Source organism: Schistocerca serialis, unplaced genomic scaffold, assembly GCF_023864345.2.
Source record: "Schistocerca serialis cubense isolate TAMUIC-IGC-003099 unplaced genomic scaffold, iqSchSeri2.2 HiC_scaffold_1185, whole genome shotgun sequence".
In the NCBI taxonomy this organism is placed as follows: Eukaryota; Metazoa; Arthropoda; class Insecta; order Orthoptera; family Acrididae; genus Schistocerca; species Schistocerca serialis.
This window is the reverse complement of record NW_026047387.1, coordinates 130,001-137,500: the sequence shown is the minus strand read 5'-3', so window position 1 is coordinate 137,500 and position 7,500 is coordinate 130,001. Positions and strand designations below refer to the sequence as shown.

General features: G+C 52.9%; 2 non-coding genes across 2 annotated transcripts; both read right to left on the bottom strand.

The window, feature by feature from the left end:
• Positions 1–22: 22 nt before the first annotated feature.
• Positions 23–177, bottom strand: LOC126434256 (5.8S ribosomal RNA). The gene has a single exon (XR_007579081.1). It is a non-coding gene; the product is annotated as a 5.8S ribosomal RNA (ribosomal RNA).
• Positions 178–528: 351 nt separating this feature from the next.
• LOC126434282 (small subunit ribosomal RNA) lies at positions 529–2,438 on the bottom strand. The gene has a single exon (XR_007579105.1). It is a non-coding gene; the product is annotated as a small subunit ribosomal RNA (ribosomal RNA).
• Positions 2,439–7,500: the final 5,062 nt, after the last annotated feature.

The following is a 7,500-nucleotide window of genomic DNA, read 5'->3' as shown; positions in this document are numbered from 1 at the left end:
CGCGCGCTTCAGTATACGTAGCCGACCCTCAGCCAGACGTGGCCCGGGAACGGAATCCATGGACCGCAATGTGCGTTCGAAACGTCGATGTTCATGTGTCCTGCAGTTCACATGTCGACGCGCAATTTGCTGCGTTCTTCATCGACCCACGAGCCGAGTGATCCACCGTCCTGGGTGATCTTTTCTTAGTTTCCACCGTCTCTTTCAAGACAGTTGCATAGGCGGGACGTAGGCGTGTGGCGGCCCCTGTTCAAGCGTTCTGTGTCCAACGGCCTCACGGCCGATGGGCGTCGTACGGCTCCACACCGGAGCGGACAGGCAGTCGGGCGAAAGTCATTCAAAACCGGCGCCAGGCGCCAGGTGCCGCAGGCCAGCCGCTCCAGCGCTTCAGCGCTCGTACCACACAACATTGGCGTTAGTTTTGAGAAGCACGCGTGGTTCCGCACGCGGCGCACGGCTACTGCGAGCCGTACAGGTAGCGTGTTGCGCGACACGACACGCACATCGAAAGACATGCAGTCTAGTCGGTAATGATCCTTCCGCAGGTTCACCTACGGAAACCTTGTTACGACTTTTACTTCCTCTAAATGATCAAGTTTGGTCATCTTTCCGGTAGCATCGGCAACGACAGAGTCAATGCCGCGTACCAGTCCGAAGACCTCACTAAATCATTCAATCGGTAGTAGCGACGGGCGGTGTGTACAAAGGGCAGGGACGTAATCAACGCGAGCTTATGACTCGCGCTTACTGGGAATTCCTCGTTCATGGGGAACAATTGCAAGCCCCAATCCCTAGCACGAAGGAGGTTCAGCGGGTTACCCCGACCTTTCGGCCTAGGAAGACACGCTGATTCCTTCAGTGTAGCGCGCGTGCGGCCCAGAACATCTAAGGGCATCACAGACCTGTTATTGCTCAATCTCGTGCGGCTAGAAGCCGCCTGTCCCTCTAAGAAGAAAAGTAATCGCTGACAGCACGAAGGATGTCACGCGACTAGTTAGCAGGCTAGAGTCTCGTTCGTTATCGGAATTAACCAGACAAATCGCTCCACCAACTAAGAACGGCCATGCACCACCACCCACCGAATCAAGAAAGAGCTATCAATCTGTCAATCCTTCCGGTGTCCGGGCCTGGTGAGGTTTCCCGTGTTGAGTCAAATTAAGCCGCAGGCTCCACTCCTGGTGGTGCCCTTCCGTCAATTCCTTTAAGTTTCAGCTTTGCAACCATACTTCCCCCGGAACCCAAAAGCTTTGGTTTCCCGGAGGCTGCCCGCCGAGTCATCGGAGGAACTGCGGCGGATCGCTGGCTGGCATCGTTTATGGTTAGAACTAGGGCGGTATCTGATCGCCTTCGAACCTCTAACTTTCGTTCTTGATTAATGAAAACATACTTGGCAAATGCTTTCGCTTCTGTTCGTCTTGCGACGATCCAAGAATTTCACCTCTAACGTCGCAATACGAATGCCCCCGCCTGTCCCTATTAATCATTACCTCGGGTTCCGAAAACCAACAAAATAGAACCGAGGTCCTATTCCATTATTCCATGCACACAGTATTCAGGCGGGCTTGCCTGCTTTAAGCACTCTAATTTGTTCAAAGTAAACGTGCCGGCCCACCGAGACACTCACTCAAGAGCACCCTGGTAGGATTGCAACGGGGTCCGCCTCGGGACGCACGAGCACGCACGAGGCGCGTCGCACGCCTTCAGCTCGCCCCACCGGCAGGACGTCCCACGATACATGCCAGTTAAACACCGACGGGCGGTGAACCAACAGCGTGGGACACAAATCCAACTACGAGCTTTTTAACCGCAACAACTTTAATATACGCTATTGGAGCTGGAATTACCGCGGCTGCTGGCACCAGACTTGCCCTCCAATAGATACTCGTTAAAGGATTTAAAGTGTACTCATTCCGATTACGGGGCCTCGGATGAGTCCCGTATCGTTATTTTTCGTCACTACCTCCCCGTGCCGGGAGTGGGTAATTTGCGCGCCTGCTGCCTTCCTTGGATGTGGTAGCCGTTTCTCAGGCTCCCTCTCCGGAATCGAACCCTGATTCCCCGTTACCCGTTACAACCATGGTAGGCGCAGAACCTACCATCGACAGTTGATAAGGCAGACATTTGAAAGATGCGTCGCCGGTACGAGGACCGTGCGATCAGCCCAAAGTTATTCAGAGTCACCAAGGCAAACGGACCGGACGAGCCGACCGATTGGTTTTGATCTAATAAAAGCGTCCCTTCCATCTCTGGTCGGGACTCTGTTTGCATGTATTAGCTCTAGAATTACCACAGTTATCCAAGTAACGTGGGTACGATCTAAGGAACCATAACTGATTTAATGAGCCATTCGCGGTTTCACCTTAATGCGGCTTGTACTGAGACATGCATGGCTTAATCTTTGAGACAAGCATATGACTACTGGCAGGATCAACCAGGGAGCTGCGTCAACTAGAGCTGAGCAGCCGGCCGCCCGGGAGTGTGTCCCGGGGGCCAGCGCGAACACGCAAGCGTCCGCTCAATTATTCTGCAAACAGGAGGAGGCTGAGCTCCCCTGCACCATACACCTCGAAACCCTCTCAGGTCCCGGCGGCGCGCAGCGCCGTCCTAAGTACTTGGTCGGGTTCGAGAGAGGCGCAATCGCCCGGAGTTTGGCGAGTAGACGCTTTAGGTGCGACCACCCGTGCTCCCAACTGAGCTTGCCGCTGCCGACAGAGGCCCGGGAGCGTGCTGTCGTGGCATTGCCGGCGGGAGACAACACGCGCCACCTACGGTGACCGGCAGCTCCAACGCCAGCGCCACAGAAGGACAAAAGCCCCACTTGGGTGCCGAAGCGAACTCTCCCAGCACAGCGCACGCGCCAACACGTCCGCACAGCTGCGATACAAACCACCTGCGAGAACCGCAGAGGCGACCGAGCAGCAGACGGCGTCGCGGCGCCGAGCGCCGGGCGGCGGCGCATCCTCAGCGCACACAGTCCTCAATCGGACCAGCACACTGCAGATGTCCACCGCGCTTCGCACCGGGCCCGCGAGGACCTACTTTGGCCGCACGGCGCCGCGTGCAGGGTGCGCCGGCGCGCAGCTGCGCCGCCTGCCGCCTCCGTCGGCCGGCGCGCCTGCCAGTGGCCGCCCCCACCAGCCGGCTGTAGCGCGTGCGCCCACGCACCGCGCGGCCAGCACGCCGGGAGGCCCCCCCTCACCGGCCGGGGCCGGTCCCACCCAGCCACCGCCGCGTATCGCTTCACACCCACATGCCATTCACGTTCGTGGGCATGGTGGGTATCGCTGAAACAACCGGTTGGTAGCTCAACCGATCGTCGCCATCACTGATTCACCTCTAGCGAGAACAACCGCACCACAACGGTTTACCAGTTGTTCATTTGCGTAACGTCACCAGCAAACGTAGGCGTCCATCGCCATTTGCAAATTCAACGATTGTTGCATGCCTGTGTCAGGTGTCACGACACACTATGTCTGCCCACATACACGCAACAACATGTGCACGCTTCGCAAACACGTGGAAGGTGGCCCCCGTACGTATGCGATGTCCATTGCGCGAACGACTGTCAACCGGCCTCTGTCGCATGTCGCAGATGTGGAACGCAGTGCACCATGCTATCACGGTGTGTGAGAAGAGACGACAACGTCTGACAACACGCGCCACTACATCAACAGACGGCTCATGCTGATCGCCATCCAGGGCATACCACACTGCAATCCAGCTCTTATAGGGAGACGACACGTAGCTGCGTGCACAACATTTGGACCGCATGGTTCGCCGTTGTTGGCGCAGTCGTTGTACGGTCACATGTACCACGATGTATCATTCAGTACATGAGGACCAATGTGCAGTACAGTGTGTGATTTGGACGTACAATATCAGCGGACAGTTGACACAGGCCATACCACAGCGTAGGCTAAGTGCTTCGCCATGCGAATGCCAATGAACAACTGCGAATGCCAATGAACAACTGCAAAGGGCATTGAGCATGTACGTCCTGCTGCCATCCACATTACAGTGTATAGCTGCAAGGTGTTTAACATGAAGCGATACACTGGGGACCGGGCAGTGCGAGTAGCAAACTATATTGCGGGGGTTGCAGTTAGGCAACACTACACTAATTTAACGCGTCGTATGACAATTACAGAGCAGGTTAAGGCCCAACGTGTGTTGGGTTAAGGCCCAACGTGTGTTGGGTTAAGGCCCAACGTGTGTTGGGTTAAGGCCCAACGTGTGTTGGGTTAAGGCCCAACGTGTGTTGGGTTAAGGCCCAACGTGTGTTGGGTTAAGGCCCAACGTGTGTTGGGTTAAGGCCCAACGTGTGTTGGGTTAAGGCCCAACGTGTGTTGGGTTAAGGCCCAACGTGTGTTGGGTTAAGGCCCAACGTGTGTTGGGTTAAGGCCCAACGTGTGTTGGGTTAAGGCCCAACGTGTGTTGGGTTAAGGCCCAACGTGTGTTGGGTTACAGCGCAATATGGGTTACGTTAAGGGGCAATATAGGTTAGGTTAAGGTACGATATAGGTTAGGTTAAGATACGATATAGGTTAGGTTAAATTACGATATAGGTTAGGTTAAGATACGATATAGGTTAGGTTAAGATACGATATAGGTTAGGTTAAGATACGATATAGGTTAGGTTAAGATACGATATAGGTTAGGTTACGGCGCAACATAGGTTAGGTTACGGCGCAACATAGGTTAGGTTACGGCGCAACATAGGTTAGGTTACGGCGCAACATAGGTTAGGTTACGGCGCAACATAGGTTAGGTTACGGCGCAACATAGGTTAGGTTACGGCGCAACATAGGTTAGGTTACGGCGCAACATAGGTTAGGTTACGGCGCAACATAGGTTAGGTTACGGCGCAACATAGGTTAGGTTACGGCGCAACATAGGTTAGGTTACGGCGCAACATAGGTTAGGTTACGGCGCAACATAGGTTAGGTTACGGCGCAACATAGGTTAGGTTACGGCGCAACATAGGTTAGGTTACGGCGCAACATAGGTTAGGTTACGGCGCAACATAGGTTAGGTTACGGCGCAACATAGGTTAGGTTACGGCGCAACATAGGTTAGGTTAAGGCGCAACATAGGTTAGGTTAAGGCGCAACATAGGTTAGGTTAAGGCGCAACATAGGTTAGGTTACGGCGCAACATAGGTTAGGTTACGGCGCAACATAGGTTAGGTTAAGGCGCAACATAGGTTAGGTTAAGGCGCAATATAGGTTAGGTTAAGGCGCAACATAGGTTAGGTTAAGGCGCAACATAGGTTAGGTTAAGGCGCAACATAGGTTAGGTTAAGGCGCAATATAGGTTAGGTTAAGGCGCAATATAGGTTAGGTTAAGGCGCAATGTAGGTTAGGTTAAGGCGCAATGTAGGTTAGGTTAAGGCGCAATGTAGGTTAGGTTAAGGCGCAATATAGGTTAGGTTAAGGCGCAATATAGGTTAGGTTAAGGCGCAATATAGGTTAGGTTAAGGCGCAATATAGGTTAGGTTAAGGCGCAATATAGGTTAGGTTAAGGCGCAATGTAGGTTAGGTTAAGGCGCAATATAGGTTAGGTTAAGGCGCAATATAGGTTAGGTTAAGGCGCAATATAGGTTAGGTTAAGGCGCAATATAGGTTAGGTTAAGGCGCAATATAGGTTAGGTTAAGGCGCAATATAGGTTAGGTTAAGGCGCAATATAGGTTAGGTTAAGGCGCAATATAGGTTAGGTTAAGGCGCAATATAGGTTAGGTTAAGGCGCAATATAGGTTAGGTTAAGGCGCAATATAGGTTAGGTTAAGGCGCAATATAGGTTAGGTTAAGGTGCAATATAGGTTAGGTTAAGGTGCAATATAGGTTAGGTTAAGGAGCAATATAGGTTAGGTTAAGTTACAATAGAGGTTAGGTTAAGGCGCAATATAGGTTAGGTTAAGGTACAATATAGGTTAGGTTAAGGTACCGTATAGGTTAGGTTAAGGTACCGTATAGGTTAGGTTAAGGTACAGTATAGTTTAGGTTAAGGTACAGTATAGTTTAGGTTAAGGTACACATTGTTGTAAGGAAAGGTGTAATGGGGGGGGGGGGGGCGGCCGGTCGGTTTGTTGATTGTGATTATAGTAAGTGGATGCCTGCGGCATCATCTGATTTGCCACGTCAGGATACACCTTTGGCTCATGACAGGCGGCGCTCCGATTCCATGCTTGTGGGAGACCTGTGTCTTTCATTCCTGCCATTGTTTGTGTGCTGTGAGAGGAGGCAGTATTGTGATGTTGGGTGCACCCCTGTGTAGGACATGTGTGGGTGTTGGTGGCTTAGCTGAGCAATGGTGGTTGTCGGGAGGGTGGGATATTCCGTTTTCTGAGTGGACCTCCCAGTCTGGTTATGACAGTGTGGATTGTCTCATGTGGCGGAGAGGATGCACTGGGTGTTGTTCCACGCTGGTGCTTACATATTGTCTGTGTGCGTGTTACAGGCGGAGAGTAGTGCGTGATAAGAGTGTGTGGCTGACGTGTGGTTGTGATTGTGAGCAGAGTCTTTCAGCATGTATACGGACAGTTGTATATATTATCTGTATTCTGATGGGTCTATCTATTACTAATCAGCGCCGTGTATACGTTTAATCCGGTTCCAGTCGAAACTGTTGTATCTCTGTACATTAGTGCCACGGCGAGCGCGCTATGTAGCTACTCGTCTCGGCAGCTTCCACCGGTGTATGGCAAATGATTATAAGCAATGAGTCGAGTCGTCAATACCGATAGTGTGACGTCACATGTCTGGGGTGGGGGACGCTGCGCCCTTCCGGTGGGTCATGGCCTAGAAAGACGCTCCCCACGCAGGGGGGCTTGGACTGTCATAAACTCTTCCGAGTAATATACTTGCCGTACGTTTTTGCGACTGCGAGTGCAACGCCCACCGGTACCGACATGGATGGAGCGCCTCCTAGCTGACCGCTCAGCATCGGCATTCGTACAGAGAGCAACGCGATCGCGTCTCTAGCTCGTAACTGGTACAGCTCGCAGCTCATGTATAGGGACAGCGGGAATGTCGCATATTGGACATAACTCTTCATGAAACGCAAGTTATAGGGGTGGATTGCACATTGCGACTGCGGGAAAAGTCCGCCGTTCATCCGCTGGAGTTGCGAGTTCGGCGGTTGGGGTGGGGCGCCGGTGGAGTGATTGCCGGTCGACGATTTCGTGCGGCAGAGGCGCTGGCGTTGGGGTGCTGTGGTCGACAGAGGACGCAGGCTTTGTGGGTGGGGTCGAAAGATGGGCACTGTGGGCCCATCGCTGTCTTAGTCGGCTTGGCGTCTCATAGATGGCGGTATCGTCGTTGCAGGACGTCATGCTGCGGGAGACCTACAGATGGCGCTGTGTTTTGTGGTGCGCTCGACATGGCGGACGTAGTGTTGTCAGATTCGCATAGATGGAGGTATTGCATGTGGTTTCGCCGTATTTTCATAGATGGCGATACTGTTTTGCCGGCATGGTTGGCGTAGTTCCGTCGGATCCCTGT